The following is a 25,924-nucleotide window of genomic DNA, read 5'->3' on the forward strand; positions in this document are numbered from 1 at the left end:
CTGTGGTACTACCTCTGAGATACCACCAAACTCGTAATGAGGCTGAATATACGATTTACTTGTAGGCATTTGTAGTGATGGGTATTTTCCAAGGACAATGAATATGTCGCATCTGGATGAACATGGAGGTATTAAGGTAACATTGGTACAAGATAAAGCTTGGTTTCACAAATCATGTAGATTGCAGTTCAATAAAACAAAACTGTAAAGAGCAGAGGAAAGGAAGATATCACCAGATAATGTTAATAGTTCTATGAAGTTCACCCATCAGAGTGTTCAACAAAAAAGTTCTTTGAATACAAAACCAATATGCTTTTTTTGTTACATGACTGCCCCAGCTAGAAGATCATTGTGTACAGCATCTACATTCGGCCTTGATGCTAGCATTAGTCATTGGGCCTCATTACACGTTGTGCGGTAGGGATTTAACGTTACCGGTAAGGGAATACCGGTATCTTTAAATCCCCATGCCAATTACTACCCGGCTCACCGCTATTAGCGGCACCGCCAAGTACGGTGCCACTAATAGCGGCTAGTACGCGTGCGCGCGACCCTCCATCCCGTAAATAACGCCATGCCGCTAATAGCACACCATCACAAGCCAAGCGGACATGCTAATAGCGGCATGGTAAAGCCCCCAAAACCCCTTACCGCCATGGCGCTAATACCGGCATCGCGAACCACCCGTTAATAGAACTGAGCAGTGTTCCCACCTGCCACAGGTGGACACAATCAGAACAGGTGGAGGCAATGGACACTGTGGCAGCACAAAAAGAGCACACCACACCCCTTCACACACCCCTTCCCACACCAAGATGGTTCCAATACTAGCAGCATTACATGGGCTGGAGGACATGATTGCAGTGCAACACCAACAACAACAGGCAGCACAGAGGATAGGCAGGAGGATAGGCAGGAGGAGGAGGAGGAGGAGGGCAAGACAGGCGCAGCAAGCACCACCAGGGCACCTAGTCATACCACAGAGGCAGCCACCAATCCCCAGGATCAGAGCCAGTCCATTTAACCTAACCCCTGAGCAGATACACACCCTGTACCGTCTGGACCGGGATAACATCACCAGCATTGTGGACATGATACATGACGACATTGTCAGCCTCATAGACATCCAAACTGCCATCCCCCCTCTACTCAAAGTGGTGACTGTGTTCCACTTCCTGACCACAGGCACCTACTAGCATACAGTGGGGCAGATGCATGGCATCTCACAACCAGTATTCTCACGCACTCTGAACCAGGTACTCGATGCCGTCCTGAAGCATGCACCTGAACACATATTCATGCCTCGGACTGCCCAGGAGATCGCAAACACCAAAGTTGGCTTCTATTCACTGGCAGGCATCCCAAGTTGCATTGGGGTCATCGACTGTACCCATGTGGAATTGGTGGTCCCACATCACAATGAAGTAGTCTACCGAAACAGGAAGCAATTCCACTCCATCAATGTCCAAATGGTATGTGACGCTAACAAGATAATCACTCATTGTTGTGCCCGATTTTCCGGATCAACCCATGATTCCATGGTCCTGCGGAACTCAACCCTACCACGCTACATGGAGCGACAAGCCGGACTACGTTCGTGGCTACTTCGTAAGTAGCAGGGCAAGCACATGGCAGTGTGATTGTGGGGGGAGAGATACATACTCCAACTTGGTGTGATTGGGGGGGGGGAGAGATACATACTCCAACTGGGTGTAGCCTGTCGTCCGTAGGACAAATGGACATACAGATGTACGCCAATGTCCATCAGGGAAGGCCGCAATGTACTTGAGAAGAACCTGCATGCAATTATAAGCTACACAACATAGAGAACAATCCAGGTCTACGAATATTACACATCCATCCACATCCACATTGCACATTATGCCACACCACATAATACACGATTCAGCAACATGGCGTCAAGATGGTAATACAGTATCAACGCAGCACAACATCAATACAGAAATGTGCCCTTGAATGCAAGCAAAGGGATCACCCCTAGCCATAGCATTGAACCACACACCTATAGCACCAGTGAAGTGATGCTACACAGCATGGCAACATCAATGTTGGAATGGCAGTACACTAGCAGTGTGGTACCAAATATGCCTGGGCTCAGGGACACCTAAGACCTGGCCTCACCCAGGACATGTCAATTGCTATTGGAGGCATGATTCGGGCATGTCCACTTGCAGGGTCAAGTACACCTTTGCACATTGCAGTCACACAGATTGTCTGCATGCATGCTGGTAGTCGTGGATCACAATCAGTATGCATAGTTGATTTGAGTGACATGTACATGCCACTCCAGAGTTGAACAGTATCAGGTCCCCATTCTTCCCCCCATACAGGTGATGCCGGCTATCCCCTGAAGAGGTGGTTCCTTACCCCTGTACGGAACCCACAGAACCGGCACGAAGAGGACTACAATCGTGCACATACCCGTACCCGTGTCGTGATTGAGCAGACATTTGGCCTTTTGAAGACACGGTTTAGGTGCATAAGCAGGTCGGGTGGCGCTCTCCTGTACGGCCATGAGAAGGTGGCCAAGATCACCATGGCATGTGTCATGCTGCACAATATGTGTATCAGACGGAATGTGCCACTGCCCCCTGACGTTCAAATGCAACCACCTGATGAGGATGATGATGGGGATGAGGACGGAGGTGAAGGGGATGCAGGTCATGCAAGGGGTGATGGCCAAGAGGGACGTGATGTGAGACAGCATCTGATCAACCAAAGTTTCTGAGTAGCATGGTTTCACTCTGTACGATGGATATGGGTAGAAATGCACTGGTGTCTGTGTTGAAGGGCACAATGGACTCTGTCAACAATAAAGTACACATACACAATGAAGAAGTCCAAGCCTGTGTTTTGATTAATCACCAGTGTATTAAGGAATTTAAAGATGTATAAGTGCATGTTCCCAACCATCCCACCACCCTTCCCCCCTCTCCCCACAACAGTCCCGAAACACCCTTCCCGCCTACCCCCACAACAGTCCCGAAACACCCTTTCCCCCTCCCCCCACAACAGTCCCGAAACACCCTTCCCCCCTTCCCCCACAACAGTCCCTTATGTGTCTGGCACAATGTAGTTGTCCAGATGCACGCGTGGAAGGTTCACCCTGCAGTCCCTGTTCCCCATTGCCACCACTAGCATTAGGAGGCTGGGTTGACATGCGCCTGGTGGGGCGCGTGGAGCGGCGGAGGGGGCTTGTCTGCCTCGAACTAGCGGATGATGATGTGGCTGTCTGTCCGGGTGGTGGTGGTGGTGGGAACTGGCGGTCCATCGCGTCCGCTATCCGCGTGAGGACCTGCCTGAGTTGGCCAATCTCCCCACACAGCTTGTTGGTACATGCCTCAATCGCCTCTCTTGAGTGCCTGGCAGTCTCTGTTATCTCCCCCCTGAGACGGGCAGCCTCCTCCACATGCTGCCCAACCAGCACAGTTATGTCCTCTTGGCGCTGCCTGATGCTGGCCAGGTCAAGGGCACTGTGGCGTTCTGGTGGTGTGGCTGCTGCGCCTTCCTCTGCTACCAGGACATCTGGTAAAGCCACTGGTGGGCTACTGAACCCTCCCATGTTGTCCTCGCCAGACTGGCCATGGACACTGGACCCAGGTGTTTCCTGTGGAGTTGCCTCTGGGCTTCCTGGGGGGATTGGGGTGTGAATTTCCATGGGGAACTCCATTGGGTCCTCCACATCTGAGAGCGGCGCTGTGGCTGCCGCCTCTCCTGTGGAACTTGTTGCAGCAGAGGGTGGGCCCTCCGTGGCTGGAATCTGCGGTGGGGGGTTCACTTCAGAAGGTGGGGCAGTTGTTGCTGGTGTGGACAGTTGTATGTTAGCAGTGGCACTCCGCCGATGTTTGGCACTCTGCATGGGGACTCTTCTCCCTTTGCCCATTGATGTCTGGGGGTGTCACCTGTGTCCTGTGGCCTTGGTTTTTTCTTGGCAGGGGGTGCCTGAGTTGCAGTGCCAGGATCGTCACTGTCTGTATGTGAGCTTGTCGGGGACAAAGAGGGGGGTGGCATTGGTAACGGTTCTATGTACTTCATGCAGAATACGTCAATCATGCTGTTCTGAGCATTTGGACTTCATTGGTAGGGATACAGGTGATGTGTCGGTTAACTGGCTCATCCATGCATGGTTGTGTGTGGCACTTGTCTCTGGTGATGTGTGCATGTGTGTGTGTTTGGGTTTGACACTGACATGGCCAGGGATGTATGCATGTATGGATGTTTGCGCATCCATGAGGTGATTCTGGGCTCACATTTGGGGGGACCTGAACATTCACAGTGCATACTTTCATGTGTACACTCACCTCCATCTGATGTAGTTGCCACACCATGCTCCATGGTCGCGACTCCCTCAATCGATTCAACTCCAATCATGTTGGCGCAGGTCTCTTCCCACTCCTTTAATTTTATCGGTGAATCAGATCCACCTGCTGTGGCAATGTTGTGGTTCGCAGACAGGATGCTTCTGACCCGGAGGCGGAGATTATCCCATCGATTTTTGCACTCCCGGACAGTGCGGGTGGTGGTGCCCACTGCACTCACTTTCAGGGCAACCTCTGCCCAGATTGCCTTCTTGCAGATAAGGGTCTCCCGACGCATGTCGCTCGCAAATACCACGTCGGCATTCACTGCAAGGGTCTCTATGAGCATTGTTAGCTCCTCGGTGGTAAACTTCTCCTTGCGCTGGCGGTCAGTTGTTTTTTTAATAGCCTTAGGCATGGCGAGGGTGTCCTTGTGGCTTTCCAATAGCGAAGTACTCAAAACAGGTCCAGGGGGCAGAGGATGGCAATGGATTGTGTTTTTAAAGATGGCCGCCGTGCTCCTTCCCGTTCCTGTGCGATGACGCTATTTCCGGTTCCGCTAGTGAACGCTAATTGCGATGGCCGTTATTAGCGGTGACCGTTATTTGCATGTTGCGGGAGGTCGGAAGTGCTATCAGCGCTTTCATCGGTGCCGCTAAGGGTCTTTTGGGGGTCTTTAGTGGCATGGCGGTAGGGTCATTACCGGCATGGCGCTATGCTCGTGTCCGCGTACTCATAATGGTACGCTATTAGCAGCCTCTTGCCAAGGCGGACACGTTAATAGCGCCATGCCGGTAAATTGCGATTTTTACCGCACAACGTGTAATGAGGCCCATTATGTCCTTAAACTAGAAGACAACCCCCTGTGTGCTAAACTGAGTGCAGCAGATCTTATTGCACCAGATGTCAGGTACCATATTCATAGCCTTGAATTATTATATAATAGAGCAACAGACAAAAAATAACACGAGAAACTGAGATGGACCAAATAAACCATGGTATTGCATTTGAAGAACTTATATCATACATTGAAGATGCTCAAACAGACAAAGAACTTGCACCCATATTTAAACTTGTTGACCTATGCAATCTATACAGCATGAGGATGAAACAACTTGGCAATGATCTTTCAAGACGCATACATTCCTTGAAACTAAAAAAAGGATACTTGCTTACTTTCCTGACATGGAAGCACATGTCATGTCCTGTTTTCGGAACCATCGGAGGAGCTGCTGAACCCCACAGACCCACAAAGGTGTAATGCTCTCAACTAATTAATTTTCCAGCTGAGTTCGGTATACCTCAGAGGGAAAGGGGAATTGGATAAAATAATAAACTCAGACACTGGATCTTCAAACTCGTCCTGTTATCTGCATGGATGAGAAAATAGCATTCAATGTAAGTTCACACTTCTTCTACCCTTCCCTTTCTATTTCCCAACCTTGAGACAGCAAATACCTGAAAACATCTCTGCAACACTCTTCTTTTGAATCTGTAACCCCACCTCTATAGAAATGATTCACTATCCCCAGCTGAACACTGCTGAAGAATTCGTATTTCTAATGAAATGATTTCTTCCTAAATGAACCTCTTTCCCTAAAGCTAACTTAAGGTTTCCAAGTCTTTCCAGAATATTCTTAAAACTAAGAGATAACTATCTAAACTCTTTATTTTCCTATTTTATTCTAACTGCAACCCCTGATCCAACTTAATAGATTTCAGATTATAAGTGCTTTGCCTTGTCCGTAGGACTTCCCAGTAACCTACCAAGCTTCCTGTTATCATTTTAAGAAACGCATGTAACACCTTCCTTTAGTAGCTGTTTACAGTTCATGCCCAATAGTTCGCCATTGTGACAAGTCTCAACAGTTCAGGTTCTGTTGTTTTTCTCCATTCTTTAAATGTGTTACGCTTCCTTAAAATGTTAAAGCAGTTCTTGATGACAAGGTCGCAGTTGCCCTCATGTCACTGCACTCTCCGTGACTTTATTTAAAAGAATTCAGTCATTGGAGTACACTCGCCACCCCATGTCACTGCGATCTCCGAGCATTAATGAAAAAGAATGTAGTCATTGAAATACACTCACTGCACCGAACAAGGAAATGCGCGCCGCTCATCTTCAACATAAAGAATGTAGGGATCCCTGAATGTCACTGCAGTTTTCTCACCTGTAGTGTCACGCTGCCATAATGTAGCACTGCCTGGTCTCATCACCTACAATCTCACTCCGTATACCGCAACGCAGCATCATACCTCTGCCGGTATCACTACGCAATAAACGCTGAATGCGGCCTGAGTGAACGTAATGAAAGGTCGCTTTACTGCACAGCATGAAATCTGATCCTTTCAGCTCAAAACACACTTGCGCGCACGGCAATGCCAACCCAGCACTTTCTTATTAATTTCCTAACTAAACAACAGGACCAACACACCCTTTACTATGAACTCTAAACAGCTTGTTCAAAGGGTACTTTCACATTTAAGCTGCAGAAATAAACGTATCTTTTTATGAAGGTTCAAATCTGTATTTTCTTCTTTTCTGAAATTATGATGTTCTCTTTTTCTTCTTAACTCCTTCCTGATAAAGTAAGTTGCTTCATGGGAAAACCTAAGGCCTGAAACTCAGGAACTAAATAAAACATGACCTACTCATATGAAAACTTTAATGAAAGGCAGTGTAGAATGTTCTATTTGCCCTTTGTCCTTCCATCCTCCAATCATTAATTCTGTTCCTTCCCTCCATGTTAGTTAGGTAACCCACCAACTCTCTGAAATACACAAGTCAAGGCCCAATCCAAACTCAAAGGAAACTTACAGAAGAATGTATATGAATGAATGGAGACTGTAAAGAATAAGAGACCTATTGCATGTAATGTACTGTAAAGAGGAAATTACCTATTGTGCATGTACTCTTTCTGGGAACCTGACAGCACATAAGCAAGGCCGTCATGTGATGCTTCTATTTAATAATAATATTGTATCTGCACTGAGCAAAGCATGTGAATATGATGCATATAGTGATACTGTTCATCTTGCTAAAGCAGCAAATATAATGAGAAGAGACATCTTTAAAATGAAAAATCACTTCAACTGATCATTTAGAAACACGTGTCAGGAAGACTGTGCACCAGCACCTCTGTTAGCGCTGGTTGCTATGGTTGCGAACGGCCCAAACATTAAAGCACAGTCAAGTTCTTCAACAATGCCACAACCAATCCTCACTGTTGGACAGCTACTAATGTACAACAGTTTGGTGAGAGGTAGGGAGTATGATTCTGAAAGCGCCTTCAGGCAGAACCGACAACGGAAAACTCCTTTGCCTATCTACTTGGGTATTGTAATCCATACAAGAACTCACAAGTGTGAACTTGTTGAAGTCCTGCTCAAACCTAGATTAAGCATATCATATGACCGTGTTCTGCACATCTCATCTGAACTTGGCAATGAAGTATATCATCACTATCACACAGAATGAGTTAAAAGGGGGCTCTTCACGACTAGTGCAGTCGACAATATAGACCACAATCCAAGCTCTACCACAGCTCATCACTCATTCGATGGTACAGGAATATAATTATTTCAACATCCAGGTGATCATTTTACGGGAACTGATTGGACTATGACTAAAAATCCTTGTGCCTAGAAAGTGCTAAACATCTTCCTGCATGCTACACCAGCGTGCCCTCTGTTCATCCTATGAGAATTGATTGTCCTCTGCCAAGAGTAGAACAGAATTTAGTTGATTACCAAGTTATGCTGCAAGCAATGGTGAAAGAATACACTTGGCTGAAGCATGTATCACAGGTTCCGCCTAGTGACAACATATAAGGGGATGAAATGATCATCTGGGCAGCATACCACGCATGTCAACAAGAAGAAACTCCAAATGATTGTGATTTAACACTTTCATCCCTACTTTCTCTATTTCCAGACCATGCTATGTCAGTGGCCATGATTCGCCATTCAATGGATATTGTGAGGACAGTAGGCCTTAAACCTGGGCAGATTCCAATCACTACTTTTGACCAGCCACTCTACGCATTCATTGACAAAACAAATCCAGTGGCCAACAACTCATGGCAAAGATCAATTCATTGTAACATTTGGTGGGTTGCATATTGAGATGGCAGTTTGCAAAGTTTCTTTAAATTTCTTGGATGAAGTGGGTGGAATGGGGTTTTGGCTGATATGAACACAGCTGTAAAAGCAAATTAATTTATAAAAGGTTCCTATGTGACTCTGTACCTGCAGAGCTTACCAAATCACAGCTAGTATTCTCCATTTACTCCTGCAACAGGCCTACAATGACTACAGCCAAGACATGGAGGATAGCAGTCAAGTTAATTCACTTGAAGGCTGGTGTAAAGAAAGAAGTCATGTGTGTACCCAATTTAGATTCTAGTACATCATTCTAAAACTAGAACTCCTTTTGATGACTTTTGTAAGAGCGATACAAGAAGGAGATTTCAATGGATTGCTTTTCTCCCGCAGATCCCTCATCTGATAGATATCCTCATCCAGCTCTGCTGCTTGGAAACATTTCGACAGGGGGAAAAGTGGACCTTGACTTGGCTGTTGATCCATCTTGCTCAGTGCTCGATCGTCAGCTCGGGACGTAACATCAGGCGTCATATGAAATACCACGTCACTACGCCCCATACTTTAGTCCCTTTAATCCGCGCGTTTGCACGCTGAGTCGGGAACACGACTTTGAGTCTTTGACATAAAAACGAGTAATTTTCTTGAGAATACCTCAACCGCGATGTCTACTCACTGGGTTTCAGGCTTCAAGAGATGCACTGATTGCCAGTGCAAAATGTCAGTAACCAAACCCCACGACATTTGTCTGTGGTGTTTGGGAGCGAGTTACGATACAGAGGCCTATGCCTCGTGTTCGAAAACGTGGCCGACATCCCTTCGTGAGAGAGCTGTAAAACCTGCTTTGGGACGACTGACATCTAAATCACTGCCGCAGTCACTCGTCCAGTCATCAGAGGCTGAGACAGAGGAGCCCACCCCCGAAAAGGGGAAGGATAGGCAGAGCCGAAAAAATAAGAAGCAATCACACTCAAGAAGCCATTATTCTTCGTCTTCCTTGCAAAAGAAGAAGCAGCATCACCGTCATCAACACAAGTCCAGCTTGTCATCAGAAAGAGGTAGGCCCTCGGCTGGGCCGACCATTCGGAAAGAGTGTGAGAGTTTCAAGTCCCAAATGCTTGAAATGTTTAAGAATCAAGCTGCTATAGGTGCTGTTCCCCTCCCCGACCAGCAAGCTACGGCAGCAAAAGTGGCGCTCTGTGCTCCCGACCAAACGCTAGCCATTCCATCGATGCCACTGGCGCCGATGATGCCTTCGGGCTCGACGCCAACAGAGGCGTGTAAAACGGCATTGTCTGTCCATCTTAAGGCTCGTCCTCACGACGTATCAAATCCTTCCTTGGTCGTGTAAAATCCTTCAATCGACACCAAAAGCCGTCCTATCAGCACCGACAGCCGTCCCATCGGAATCCGTGGGGAATCCCTCACGCCAACTGTTGGGTTGGTTCCTTTTTACCACAGTCAAGGGTGGGATTCTTCAACTCCATGCAGTCGATCTTGGGTGTTGATGAGCCCAAAGACCAAGAGGGTGTTGATCCTATCTATTCTGGTACTGGCGGTGACGATTTCTTTGACGGCCAAGCCGATTTGTTAGCCCTAGCCCAAATGTTTCAAGATTCCAGTGGTGTTGATACGTCTCCAGACCCTGAGCTCCAGCAGGTTCAGCCCTACACACATACCCATGCAAAATCCAGATCCTTGATTGAAAGGGTGGTAGACACCCTTGGTTTAAAATCTTCAGCTACACCCATTTAAGGGCATGAACTCACAGATGTTCTGGACGAAGGTCCTGCAGTTGAGCATAATATGCCATTTAACTCAGCTTAGCCTCCTTATAGCAACACCCTTGCATGATTCCCCCCGTAAACTCCAAATTCACGGTGCAGTATAGGCCGGCAAGAGGAGACTATTCTTTCCTCGTTACACACCCTTCACCAGAAGTGCTTGTCATGCAAGCTGCAACAATTACCTCCAGACCTGCAGCATCCACATCCAATCTGCCCCCGGATAGAGAAGGAAAAAGGTTGGACGCAATGGCCAAGAAAGCTTTTACTTCGAAGGGATTGTGTCCTCCGACGTATCCCTTATCTTTGATAAATCCACATCCAGCTCGCTGGCCTCAGAAAAAATGTTCACAGTAGAGGGCGCTGCGCGTCAACATCCCTCAAGTCAGTGTCCCTCGAAAGCCTCCATATAGGCACTGACGTCACCATGGGTAAAAATGGTCTTGCGCAGCGTCTGTTGTTCAGTTCAGTTTTTCCGTGCTTCGTGGGCCTCGGAGACGCAACGCTCGGTTCCATTCTTCGATAAATCTTCATAATTTATCAAAAATCTAAATTTCTAACAATGGCATCTTCATCCGAACCAAAGACTCCACGATCCGGTTTTAAAAAATGTCGAGATTGCGGAAAGAAGATGTCTCTAACAGATCCTCACAGGATCTGTTTGTGGTGCCTGGGATCAAAGCATCAGTGTTCAGAGTGTGAGGACTGCATGTGCATGAGGGTGAAAGTGTAAGGGGAAGTTAGAAAGGCTGTTAAAACTTCTACCCCTTCAAATGTTTCCTAGGCTGAGTCGAGACATTCGTCTCCTCGCCGTCAAAAGAAACATTCCTGATCGAGATCGCGAAGCGGTTCCCATCAGTCTTCGAGATCGAGACACTCTAAGAAGAGGCGCCATAGATCTCCCTCTTCCTCTTCCTCAACTTCCCCGGAAAGGGTCACCTGCCCCACAAAACACAGCTCTCTGGCTAAGTGGGAGAAATTCGTAAACAAATGGTTAGGGTCTTCAAGAAAGCGGCCTCAACCTCCTCGGAGATGCCTAGAGGTGATACCCTGGGTGAAAGACCCGAAAAACAAAAACGCTTTGAGTCGTTGAACCCGGCAAGCAAAAATACTCGAGAGCGTCATGAACCCTCGAGTAAAGGCAAAACATAATCGGATAAAACTGGGTCATCAACGCCATTGTCGAAGTTACCTTCGACGCACAAATCTGTATCATCAACGCCGTCTTCCACGCTGTCGTCGACTCCGATTAAAGATAAGCCTAAGACCTCTACTACGCCATGGGCACCAGAGGTGTCGAAAGCCCCGACCATGACGTCGAGAGTGGCGTCGACAATTTCGACGATGCCGAGTAGGATTCTGATCCTCTTGAGTTCATCGAGGCCTTTTTAGACGCTTTTTACGGTTTTGTCGAAACCTACAACATCTACGTCAACAACCACAACGTTTTCACAGGCAGTAACCACAAATTTGGCTCCTTCCTCTCTGGAAATGGGTTTTACTCCCTATTCAAGATCTGATTACTTCCGAACTTTATCCTCTATATATGAGGAAGGGCAGGACTCTGACAATGAGAAAACTTTTGGACTACAAAGAACTACAGTACCCATTCCAGAGGAATTAATTTCTGAAGAAAACAGATTGAAAGATCTACAAGAGTCTTTACAGGAGGCCAGTGGTATAGATGCCTCTCCAGAGGCAGAATTTGCTAGACCAGAACCTGGAGAACATGCAGAGATACCCTACAGGGCCCTTATGGCCAGAAAAATGAAATTTATGGGGTGGACTACACCTGCACCCTCTTCTCAGCAAGATGACCTTACTGATATATTAGATAAAGGACCCCAAGAGGATCCCATTGTCCCTTTTCATGCTGCACTGCAAAGGAAAATATCTGCAAATTGGGAGACTCCTGAAGTTATCCCTGCAGTAAATAAAACATTCTCTGCTAAATACAGAGTGTCAGCTACAGATCCTGAATATCTAAGCAAGCATCCAACTCCAGAGAGTCTAGTTGTGCAGGCAGCGACATCATCAAACAGTAAGTCGGCATACCCACTATACCACAAGACAGGGATGACAAAAGATTTGACGCCATGTCAAAAAAAGTCTTTTCGGCATGCAGTATGGCGCTTAAAACAATCAACGCCACTTGCACGCTAGCAAGATTTAGCCACACCCTTTGGGAGTGTGCTTCATCTGCAGCTGACTGTCTTCCAGAAGGGCAAGAACGAAAAGCATTCTTGATCATCATTAAGGATGGGAAGGATGCAATGTGTGAGTCCCTCCAAACAGGCATTGACTCTGCTGACAGCATCAGCAGAGCCATGGCGGCGAGTACCACAATCCGCAGATTTGCGTGGTTGCGGAAGTCTGGTTTTGCTCCTGATGTACAAGCCAGACTTCTAAATAGGCCCTTTGACGGCACTTCTCTATTTGGAAAAAAGGCTGATGACAGCCTGGAGAAATTGCAGGCATCCAAAGCAGCAGCAAAATAACTTGGGGCTGCTATCTGGCAAACTCCAAATCGCCCCACAGGTACACCCTGGAGGGGTAAGTCCATTTGTTTTTACTCCGTATTCGGAAACGGCAGAGGACAGCCAGCTCAAAGGGGCCAAAGACGATATACCCATGTTGGACGGGTCAAAGGTACCAAATCTGCACCAGCATGTGCTAATTTATCCTCAGCATCTGTGTCAGCCCCTTCTAAACCCCTCTGAGGTCTCCCCTCACAAGACACCAGTAGGAGGCAGGTTAACTCAACATCTGGCAGAATGGCAGGCTATTACGTCAGATGCTTGGGCATTGGAGACAGTTGCCCAAGGTTACTGCCTGCCTTTCCTACAAACTCCTCAGAGCCATCCACCAGGGAACAACTCTTTGAAGTTTCCAGACCCGCTCTTTATGCAGGAGATTTTAGACCTGCTAGAGAAAGGTGCCATCGAACTGGTACCTGTAGCGGAGAGGAACAAGGGTTGGTATTCCCCCTAATTTCGAGTACCAAAGAAGGACGGAGGATTGAGACCCATCTTGGACTTGCGAGAAATGAACAAATTCCTCAGGAAAGACAAGGTCAAGATGGTAACCCTTTCTCAGATCCATAAGGCCCTCCAGCTTCAGGACTGGTTGGTATCTTTAGACCTTCAGAATGCTTATTTCCATGTGCCAATCCATCCCAAACACAGGAAATACCTGAGGTTCGCAATTGGCAACTCTCATTATCAATTTTGAGTTCTGCCATTTGGCCTGACCTCCGCCCCAAGGGTCTTTACCAAGCTAATGGTGGTTGTAGCTGCAAGTCTAAGGAGGGAAGGGATTCACGTCTACCCCTACCTGGACGACTGGTTTATCAGAGCAGTATCCTCGGAACAAGCTCAGAACCATCTAGATTATGTTTGCCACTTCCTCCACAAGCTGGGCTTCTCCATCAACTTAAAGAAGTCACAGTTGATACCATCAAAGAGACTCCAGTTCAATGGAGCAGTCCTGGACACATCCCTGGGAAAAGCCTCGCCACCAGAGGTGAGGGTGGAAGATATTCTACAGATGGTAACCAGATTTCAACATGCCCAACGTCTACCAGCCTTCGACTTTTTGAGGTTGCTCGGCCTCATGGCAACCTGCATCTTCCTAGTGCCAGAGGCTCGCCTGAGAATGAGATCTCTCCAGTGGGCACTAAGTTCCCCGTGGTTACAATTCTCGGGGAGGATGTCAGATCTCCTACTAATTCCAGACAAAGTGGCTCAAGACCTTCATTGGTGGGCCTGTCGGGAGAACATCTTGAAAGGTGAACAGTTTTGGCACCATGGCCGGAGATAACAGTAGTCATGGATGCCTCACTCACGGGGTGGGGATCCCATGCCAACGACTTGACCATCAGCGGTCGTTGGTCTCCATCGGAGTCCAGACTACACATAAACCTATTAGAGCTGAGAGCGATCAGACTAGCGCTGACAGCTTTCCTGCCTTCAGTACAGGGAAAGAATGTCCTGATAATGATGGACAACACAGTGGCCATGCACTACCTCAACAAAAGAGGATGCGTAGGGTCACTGCCACTGTGCAGAGAGTCAATGCAGCTCTGGTTCTGGGCAATTCGAGAAGGAATCTCTCTATCGGCAGTTCATCTAGCCAGAGAGAAGAACTTGATGGCGGACGCTCTGAGCAGGCAGAACACGGTTTCCCACGAGTGGGAACTAGCTCAGGAAGTCCATCAACAGATCTTCGCCCTTTGGGAATCCCTCAAGTGGATCTGTTTGCCACCAGTATCAACCGGAGGTGCGATCAGTATTGCTCAAGGAAATTTCCCCCGAGAGGAGCTCTAGGAGACGCATTAATAGTGGACTGGGAGTTTCCACTTCTATACGCGTTTCCTCCAGTCCCCATCATTCCTCAAATGATCAGGAGGTTGAGAAGATTCCGGAAACCCATGATCCTAATTGCCCCGGATTGGGCCAAAAGAACGTGGTACCCGGCTCTTCTAGAAATGTCCATCTGCCCTCCGATTTGTCTTCCGCAAAGAGAGGATCTTCTCTCGCAGAAGGGAGGTCAGGTTCTCCATCCGAATATCAAAACCCTCAACCTTCATGCTTGGTTTCTGAAAGGCTGAGATACAAGGATTGGGATCTCCCGGATGACCTAATGGTGGTGTTGCTTTCAGCCAGAAGGCCAGCAACAAAAACTTTATACCGCTGCCGTTGCAGCTGATGTAGAGAAAAGAATATTGAACCCTTTTCATGTAATACACCAATGGTGTTATCTTTTTTGCTTTAGCAAATTCAGGTCTTCAAGTTGGTACAAACAAGGGCTACCTTGCAGCGCTGTCTATCTTCAAGCACACTGCAGAGGAGCTTTCATGCTTCAAATTTCCCTTAGTGATTCAATTCCTGAAAGGGTTAACTAATGTTTTTCCCCCATCTCCTTTTCAAATTCCAATGTGGGACCTAACCCTAGTCTTAAAATGGCTAATGGGTACTCCTTTCGAACCCTTTCATTCCTGTTCATTAAGATTTCTTACTCTTAAAACTGTTTTTCTAGTGACTTTAACTTCTGCCAGAAGAATGAGCGAATTACAAGCCTTGTCTTACAAACCTCCACATACAATCTTTCACAAAGATAAGGTTGTTCTACAAGTGAAGCCGAATTTTCTCCCAAAGGTGGTCTCAGAATTCCACATCACACAAAAGATAACCTTACCCTCGTTCTATCCTCCTCCCCATCCAGGGAAAGAGGAAGAGAGATTGCACAGGCTGGATCCAAGGCATGCCTTAAGCTTTTATACTAGCAGACTTGCAAGGATCAGGCAAGCAGACGGAAACCAGATTGTCTAGCTCCCAATAAATTATATAATTCGAGGTGTCTTTGAATTTGTGTGTAGGCAACCTTGCTAGTATTTTCAGTAAGAAAGGTACCGTAGTAATGGGCCGATAGTTGGTGGGAATGAGGGGGTCTAGAGTCTGCTTCTTGAGAAGCGGGAGCACCCAAGATTGTTTTTGATTAGCCGGGATGTTACCTGTGGCGAAGGAGGCGTTTATCAATTTGGAAATGAACGGTGAGCGGCCTCTGGCAGCGTCTTTTATTAGTTGCGCTGGGCAGATGTCACCTTTGCAATTCGAGGGTTTGAGGGAGAGGATAATTTTCTCTACCTCTAAGGTGGTAGTTTTAGTGAAGGAGATTTTTTGGTAGGGTCGTTGGTGTCGTTGGGTAGCGGCTTATTTTGGAGGTTTAAGGATTCTTTTTTTAGTTGGATTTTGTTTTGCAGCGTGGTAATTTTGTTTGCTAGGGCAGTTTGGATATCTTTACACCAAGTCTGGTCCTTAGTACAGGTATCTGGTATGGCAATGGGAGACTCAAGTTCTTTCAAGAGGAGAAGAGTTCCTTCATGCTTGAGTTAGAGCTAGCAATGCGATCATTATAGAAATTATCTTTGCTAGGCAAATTTCATTTTTGTAGTGCCGAGAGATGTTGGTTAAATTAACTTTGTTCTCCTTGGTTGGACAGAGATTCCAGTCTAATTCACATTTTCTTTTGGTCAGGCGCAAGGCTTTAAGTTCTGGCGTGAACCGACTTGCTCATAATTGAGAATAGCCATAGTGCTTAATTATGGCAATTGTTCATTTTAAATGTAAATTGAATAAATGAAACAGACTTCGCGATGTGAAGCGTTAGCACTTGAAGCTATATGCAGGGTGCACCCCTTTTCTATTTTGATGCAGCCACTCAATGTCGAATTGTGCATCTTTGATTTCCATGACTATTTGACTATATGTAAATGGACGCTAAATGCACCGGTCAGGAAAGAGCTACAGCATATGACGTCTGGTTGTTGAAAAGGTATGTTTTTATGCAACGCCCAAGGCTGCATATAAGCAGTTTTGGAGCTACAAACCACTTATGGCTCGAACTAAAACAGAGTTTTTGTCTCTTAAGACAGAGCCAGGACGTAGAACGTATGTTGTTTTCAAGGAAGGAATTGTTTAAGCATTTGAATGCGCAGCGGAGAAGCCACTGCGCACGTTAAGATTTAACACATACCATATCCGAAAGGAAACCAGAAACGGTCCAGTATGTCTAAGGTATGTTTAAATGTCTTGGCGTATATGGGGCAAATGCAATGTAGCAAAATACATTGCTTATTGTATCTAGTTAACCAAGTCAATTTAATGTATTATTATTATTAATCTTACCTAGAATCTGTTTCAAATTTTTCAGTCAAGATACAAACGTATGTCTGTTTACTACGAGGAGGGAGTATTTTAAATCGGGTCCACTACAGCTGGGATTTTTTTGATGTGGCGGAGATGTATTATAATACTACACCGTAAAGACAACAGTCCACGTCTAAGAGGTGTCCGCTTTAATTACATTATATTAAGGTAAAGAATGTATTCTGCTTATGATATAATGCATTAGATCTAAAAAGAAAGTCATTCGCACCTCATATCTAATGTAATTGAATTCAGCTTATCAATATTATGAATGAGGAGAACCATAGCAGCCAATTTGACTGCTGCTTTCTATTCCCCATTTTCAGATAAAAGATAAGGGGTTTGTTACACCATACCATGCAGTAAATTGAAAATGAAACAGTATGCTTTGAAAACAGCAGCGGGAGATATGAAATTTTGAGCTGTGCCATGCAATTATTAAGGTAAACACAGCTAACAAACTAAGCCTACACAGAATTGAATAGATGATGGGCTGGGAAGTTAGACATAGATGTACCACTGGGATTTGCCATCCTAACGTCTGGGTGTAAGGAGGGTGAATGGGTGAATATTTGGGGTCAATTGATTTTACTCTTTACCAGTTTATTAAAGACCAATTGGAATTGCAATTTGGTCCAGGTAGAATATTTTGTTTTATAGACATGCATTAGACCTTTTAGAATTGCTACCTATTGGACAATTTGGTTTATGAGCATCTAACTGAGACTTACTCCCCACATTAAAACAATTAAAGAATATTGGATGAGAGCTATTAGATGTAAATTTGCTCCACCGTAGTAAAAGAATTAGACTATACAAAGAAACATAGGACCAAGAGACTTGAACGGGAACCTTTTAAATTAACATTTAACATAGATTTGTTCTTGCCTGTTTGTTTTTAGAAATTGAAATGGTAGAAACAGGCTTACTCTGTTCACATATCCTGAAGAAGACACAGACAAATTTCTGGAGGAAATTTACCAGATGCTTTCAAGTCGAAACTATGGTATATCGGAAGTCCAATGCAAAAATATTGCTTGTAAAAACCTTTTGGGACACTTATAGTCGAATGTTTGTTGTGTGAACTACTAGTAACAGTAGCTACACCACTATTAGTAATACAACTTAAAAAGCTCATCTCTTGAACTAATGGCAATAATGGTTATGCCATGACTTTGAGCTATAAAATACAAAGTGGAAATAGAATTGTATGTATAGGTACCGAGATGGCTTCTACTGATGAATTGTCTGGGAATGATAGAAGTGTTTTGGTATGAATTATGTATGAATGTATGAAAGAAAAAGAAAAATGTAATGATGTTTTAGCACATATGTTTTGTAATGTTTTTTAGAAAATAATAATAAAATGAAATAATGTTTGACTAGAATTGCAGTTGCAGTTTCTTTCCCTATTGGTTTCTTGGTTTCCATTGGCACAACTTCTGTTTAAGTACTGGAGGAATCCTGACCATTTGTTATTTTATCGACTTCCCCTTTCCCCGGTCTGGTCCACTCAGTAGTTGTTTCAATTGACCGCTGGGTGAACTAGTTTGGGGGATCTGGTGGGCTATTCGTCTGCTGCTGCAGAATTTTGGCGCTGGGACCTGATAGTCAATGGTGATGGAGAGTCTATAGGCCTGACAAAACCCCCAAAGCTCTGCATCATTGGATGGTCTCTGGTCCTGAGATGGCCCGCTTAGTTGAAGAATTTAATTCTACAAAGACAAAGAGATGGGAAACAATTAGGATCACCACGAGGCCAACAAGCATTCACAGATGGATTTTGCAAAAGATATCAAGTATCTTACTCATGAAATACAAGACATGGGAAACCCATTTAGTGGAACCAGCTGTGATCTAATGGTACTAATATAGTACATCCAGCAGTTGCAGACACATTGCTAAACATTGACCCATATGAGTTATATGTCAGTAACAGGCTATTAATCAAACTAAACGTATCGCAGATTCTATTAAGTGGAATAACCTCCACCTCTTCAGCTATCCTCCAGTTGGTGAAAAGTCAAGTAAACAGTTACAACTGACATCGCTGAGGAATGACTGCTTACTATTTTCTAGACTCTACATTGCATCACTTATACGTAATATATATATATCTGGATGATTTCTTTAGATACAAAAACCAAGCCTATCTTCCGGCACTGTTGAGTTAGAGAGCCTAAGAACCGGAACAAAGTCTGATTTATTGATTTGCCTTACCGATGTTTCACGCAATAACTCGGTGCGACAATGTCCTTTTTTTGGAGGAAGAGGCAAGAGGACTGCATGGGACATCTTGAATGCATACAGAGATGTCACTCTAACATTTTGTGCATTGGCTGCCAGGCATAGTCAGCAGGCAGTAGAAGAAATGTGGAAGCCATTGGAGAGATTTGTAGTTTTGCTATATGACTGTACTAGCAGCGACAAACATGTTAACGAGGCAAGAAAACACCTATTCACTCATAAAAGCAGAGCAATTGAAAATCGACCTCCCACGCATAGAGCGCTCATTCAGCTTACAAAAAGAGCTGTCTACCAGGCTGGTCGCAACACCACGGCTTCCATCACCAAGTGATTGGGGTGGAAGAAGGATGAAGGTGGGTGGGAAATATCCTGGACAACCCTACCAGAGGCTCCACAAGCTTGCAGAACTCTTATGATGTGGCTGTAAGAAAGGCTGCACACTACAGTGCAAGTGTAGGAAGGCTGCCCTACAGTGTACTGCTTTTTGTTCTAATGGCGCTCTTTGTACTGACTGAAATAAGGGTTGGGATTATTACCAATAATCTGTTTTAGGAATAGTGTGAATATTCATTCAATAATGAACAATAACATACAAATCAGTAATATATGATACTGTATTTCCATTACATAAACAACAATCAATACATGTTAATGATTTTGATTTTCTTCCCTTAACTATAACAATGAATGTATATATTCTTCTATGAATTATGAAAAAAAAAACATTATTATTTACTATTAGGCTTCATTTATACTTCTGTATGGTGTACAATAGGAATCGGATGACCACAAGTAAATGATTAAACAATGAATATCTACAAAAAGTAAGCTACCTAAATGACAACTAGTCGCCATTTTTTAACAAGGGCTGCCAACTTTGTTACAGGAAAAATCTGAGATGACCTCATAGCCAAACATGTTCATTAGGGTGTGATCCACAAGTGTGCCAACATTCATGGTTCTATCATCAAAGGCAAAGGTGTTTCACCTATCTGCAGTGTATGCAGTACTAATATAAGGCACCTCTGTAGAGTAGGAGAACACTTGGCTGTGTTCATCATTTCCCTCTGCTATGAATTGCTACCTGCAAGCTAGCCACAGCCTCATTCGGTTGTCCATGTTAATCAAGGAACGCCAGACATCATGCAAGGAGACAGTTTAAGCCATGATCACATTTCCTCACTGGTCCTGAAGGGGAGCTGGCAATTTGTAGGCCAAATCGGGTAAGCAAATACCTGGGCACTGTTTCTAGGTAGCAGAGACATAATAGAACAAGTGTGGATGTATAATTGAAGTTTGTATCCAGAGGCCTCATTTGTGCTACACATCCCATTTGTAGATAAAGTTGGTTTTTATCATTGTGAGATGTGTTACTTGTAACATTCAACAGCAGACATATACGTCTTTTCTGCTTTGTCTCACATGGCATTTCAAAGAGACTACAAATAACATAAATCATATGCACTTGTTTTCCACAGGGCAAAGCCAGACCCTTTAATGCATTTATTTTTTGTAGTTTCTTGGGGCCAACCATACATTAATGCCAGGAGCAGGCTTTCAACACTAATGTAGGCAAGGGGGCCGGCCCAGGCCTTCTATTCTCTGGTGCTGAGTCCCCAGCAATGCAAAGGGCATCTTTATAATAAGGTGACCTGCGCAATTCTAAAAATCAGGTATCTCAAAAAGTGCATCCTCTGTGCTATTTTGGATGCCATTTTGTTGTGGACCGCCCCTTTACTTGCTCTCTGGTAGGATAATTGAGATGCTTATTGTTATTTGATAGAGTACATGGAAGTCTATTACACATTGTGGGAATGTGCAGGTGAGTGTGGACAGGTTTGAGGCCTATCATATTAACAATGCTACCCAATGCACACAGCCCATTCTGATGTGCCTTGTCCCCACCCCACTGTGCAGTTCTATTGTCATAGGTGCATTCCTCCTACCTCCACTAGGGGTTGTGCGCACATGTAAACCTCTATTTAATGTTCCATAGGCCGTATGACCCCTTCTGTATATTTACTGTATGCATTAGCCACTAGCCAGACAAGAGTGTTTGCGTTCGGGGCTTTTTTGTCTTTATATAATCACATTTGAATGGTGAAACGGCAGGTAACCTAATTTACAGAGCTCCCTCTGAAAATGAGATTTACAGGCAAATTTTAAATGAGGTGGAGTATAAAATGAAGACGTTAAAGTGACACGTAATGCTTTAATGCCTCCATTTTACACCCTATTTAATTTTCCAGCACTGACAAGAAGGAGGCCAGACATGGAACAGAGATAATGGAGCTCCTTACAAGTTGGGTAGTGTGGGGAAAATACAGATGTATTACCATGTACTGGCGCATTACCGCACCGCCCAACTATAGCTTTGGCAGAAAGTTGGAGTGTTCACCTCCAGCTATGAGCTGGAGACAAATCCGCCAGCTTTCCGCCAAATGTCAGTGGAACTACTGCAGGAGAATTACTGCTGCGGTAATTCTGCTGAAAAATGCTTCTTTGAGCCCTATGGACTCAAAATAAATGGAGATTTCCACTCTGGCGGTAATAACAGATACCACCAAACTCGTAATGAGGCCCAATATCTCGGTCGTGCATTCGTCCACTCTCTAACGAGTGAGCTTCATTGTACACCAGAATAAAATTTTCATGCAGGTGTACCACAAATGGATTCCTATGGACTCTGCCTTGTTTTTGCATCTGGCCGGACCAGCTGGATCTCCCAGGAATCTGTTGAAAAATCCTTCAGTAAGGAGTCTATGCAGGCTGCGTTTACATTTCCAAAAAACAGAGTGGAAAATTGAGAGTATAAGCGTGTTCGCCTAGCTTTTACTCTTGAATTATCTACAACTCTTCGTGGACATGTAAAATTGCATACAGTGGACCCGAATGCGAGTGTTAACGTTGTTGGTCCCCTGCATGTAATTAACAATTTTAAGAAAATACAGTTGTTTGGGCCTCATCACGAGTTGGGGGTAGCCCTTAAATGCAGCAATAATGATATTACCTCTGCATTTAATGGATGTCCCTATTATGAGCTGGGTGGAAAGTTTGGAGTTTTACCTCCAGCTTTTCGTTGGAGGTAAAAATCCTGCTTTCTGCCCGTTTTCAGCGCAATTACCATCAGTGCAATTACCACCGAAAATCCTCAGAGTCCTATGGACTCTTAAAAAAATGGGGATTTACAGCCTTACCACTACTCTTGATCCAGGGATAATAGCCCCGGACCAAGTAGCGGTATCGCTAATAGCACTGGCTGTATCCTAGTGGTATTACTGCCGGGATACCACCAGACTCGTGATGAGCCCCTTAGTGTTTCGTTTTTAGTTTGCGCTATTAGGTGTAACCACCAACAATAAGCCAAAACTATTGCATTAGAGTACAGAGAGGAAGAATTGGCATATGAGGAGGGACACAAAACTTGAAGGTGTTGTTTGGTTATTTGCCCGCTCATTGACTGCCCATGGCCATGCTAATCCCTCTGGCCATTCCCACCAGTCCCTGCCACTCCCTGACCAAAACAACTCCATGGGAGGTCTTTGAACATGCTTTACTGAAGCCTTACCATCAAACTTTGCACTAAAAGTGCCTAACAGTTTGTTATCAAAGCAGACTTCTGAGAGTTACACTCACAGTTTGCAGAGTGCATACCCGGAAGCCCAGGTCAAAAAAAGTTGCACACAAAAGTGCACTGTGCTGTGACCGAGCTTCTGGGTACATGCTCTGCTGCGTGCCGAAGGAACTGGGTCACTGGAGCCCAGAGCTTTGAGGAGGTAAGTGGGGGAGGGGGATGGAAGGTGCCGTGTAGTGGCTGGGGTTTTGGGGGAACCCCGACAAGGAAGGGGAGAGGGCTGCGCACAAAAGGTTGCACCCGCAAGATTGTGACATTTGGTGCTGCAACCTTTTGCGCGTGACCTATAGACATAGAACCGAGAGGGCCTCATTATAAGTATGGTAGTCTGAAATGAACATGCCAGTAATTCCGTTTACCGGCACGTTTCTGGACCGCCATACTACAAGTTTGGTGGTGGGGGTGGCCGAATTTACCTTCAGTTCTGAGCTGCCGGTAATTCTGTCACCCCACCACCAAAAAATAACAGTAATTCCCACCATCGAGTCCTATAGGACTTCTTGGAAATGGGAATTACCAACATTGCTGGCACTTGGAATATGCCAGTAATTCCGGCATTCCAAGTGGCGGTAACGATAATTCAGTTTGGTGGTATCCTGCCCAATTTACTGGCGGGATGCCACTACACACGGAATGAGGCCCAATGATTTAATTGGAGCTGTAAACATGCTACTGGTGTAATAAAAATGTCTTAACCAGGCCTGTCTTCAGCCACTCGATTTATAAGCACTGTGTGTGTCCTTCACTGATATCTTGTTAAAAACAAGCATTGGCAAAGCCACCAATTTTGGCTTGAGTATAAGTGTTAGGCATTGCTATTTGATGCTCTGCACTTTCACCATGTTGCACCTGCTTCCGTCGATGCCCAGTTTAACACCACTACGGCAGTGTCTGCATTTTTTTTTTAATACCCACGCTGTGTGGTGCTCATTTATGGACCTCAGAAGGATGAAAGGCTGAGTTTGGCCCTGTCGGGATGCGTCGGCAGGCTCTGCACGGATGTGAAAGCAAGCGGTCTACTGGCTGTGCTATCTGACCAGCTTGGAAAACTGCCTGTTTCTAATACACTGGCATCCATCAGATGCTGACTTTTCACAATAAGCCACATTTTAAATAGAACAGAGTGATAAATCAGGGTCTAAAAGCATGGTGTAATGCTTTCAGTCCTCAATTTACCTCTCACAGCCACTTTGTTGCAGTGACAAGGCAGAGGAGTGTTGCAGAGCGGAAATAAGATCTCCGCGCGTGGCCCTCCTCCCTCTTGTCAGTGCATTTAATTTCATCCCTGCTGGACATTGTCATGCAGGAATGAACCAAACGGATTCCTTTGAAATCCAAAAACCTGGTGGATTCCACAAGAATCCATTTGTAAACACTGCATGCAAAATATATTTGCTGGCAGCGTTTACTTTTTTATGAGAATGAAGGGAAACTAAAAGATACAACATTACTTTGCCTCACCTTTACTCTGCTCTTCACCGCCTTGCTAATGTTTAAAAATACATGCAGGGGCCCCAACAGCACACACGTTCGTTTGTCATTTCATTTAAAATGTCCTTGTAAAAGTCTTCTTTACTCTTCGTGGCTCATTTTGTTAAAAAATATTAATTGCATGCCGTGGACCTCCAGCATTAGCACTTATATGCTGTTGGGTCCAGTGAATGCAATGATCCACTTTTACAAAGCAAAGGGCAACACGAAACAGTGAATACAGGCTGAAATAACCTTTACAACTTCATTTTACTCTCTGTTTTGCAAAAAAATATAAATGCCATCTGCAAATTATGCTTTGCTGATAGCATTTACAGTGGACATTCATGGAATGTGCCTGCTTTTAGCCAGTGCTAAATGGAGGTGGATTCCCTATGAATCCATTAATTTTACAACTACTTGAAAATCTAATGCAGGTGTAAAACCGAGAGGTATTTGAAGGAGGAAGAGGAATGCACGGCAGAAATGCTGAATCCGTTACCTGCCCCTTCTCTTTCGAATTCATTGAAAATACCCTGGTGTGTTAAGGTAAGCCGTAACATGCTTACTCCTTGCTTTTATGCTTTGCCTTTGCACTCCACTTAGAAAATGTCCCCCTACCTGGTAATGGGCATATTGAACCTGCTCTCAGGGACTTTGGTCAATTGCATGCAGGGGACCACCAACATTAGCACTTATGTGCTGTGAGGTCCCCTGCCTGCATGCAATGTTTAACCTTCATGAGGCAGAGGGTAAAGGAAACAGGAAAAGTGAGGGAAACTGCTATTGAGCATCTACAGAAATCCATTAGTAAATGCTTCCTGTAAAGAATAGTTTGCAGGTGGCGTTTCCTTGTTCATGTGAGGGAGAGCCCGATGAAAAAGTGAACGCAAGTGCTCCACGCTTTTACTCTTCCCTTTTTCCCCTCCGCCTCGTGAAGGATGAACATTGCATGCAGGGCACCCCACAGCACCAGCACGTAGTGTTAATGTTGGTGGTTCCATGCATGCAATTAACATTTATTGTATACTTAGGATGTTTGTGTCTTCTTTGGGCATAATTTACCAACGATTGCCCAGTGACCCAATTAAGGCTTCATGCCAATGTGGTATATAGACCAATGATCACCGGATGGAGTAAGGGGAAGGAAAACTGCAATTAAGGCTCAGATGCTTAAGGGCTAATGAAGGTAGAAAGGATGCAAGGGTGTTAACATCAAATCTGCACTTGTCGCCCAGGGCAGATCACAGACAGGTATAGTGGTAGATAACTTCACAATTCTTCAGAAAATAGAAGCTCACTTAAATTGTTCATGCCTGCATAGTAGGTTTTGGAGATGGCTGGTGGAGGTTGGTTCATATTAAAGCCCAGATTGAAGAATCAAAGAGTATTTATATGAGGTGTGTGGAATTGAGCAGAATGAGTATTTTCTAAACTCCATCACAAAATGTGGTCTTTTTCGGTTTCAGATCGAAAGATGATTCCAGCCATAATCGAGGAAAATGTGGTGAGTATAACAAAACTATTTTGAAATTGACTATTTCTGAGAAGAATCCCATATTCTAACAAGCTGATGTTTTATTGGTAGACACAGTTCTTGTAGGCTGAGAAATGTCTGTTGGAAAAGTAATATTCCATTCCTGGCTTTTTACTCAGTCTAATGAA

The sequence above is a fragment of the Ambystoma mexicanum genome, chromosome 12 (genome assembly GCF_040938575.1).
Source record: "Ambystoma mexicanum isolate Mex_15411 chromosome 12, UKY_AmexF1_1, whole genome shotgun sequence".
Classification (NCBI taxonomy): domain Eukaryota; kingdom Metazoa; phylum Chordata; class Amphibia; order Caudata; family Ambystomatidae; genus Ambystoma; species Ambystoma mexicanum.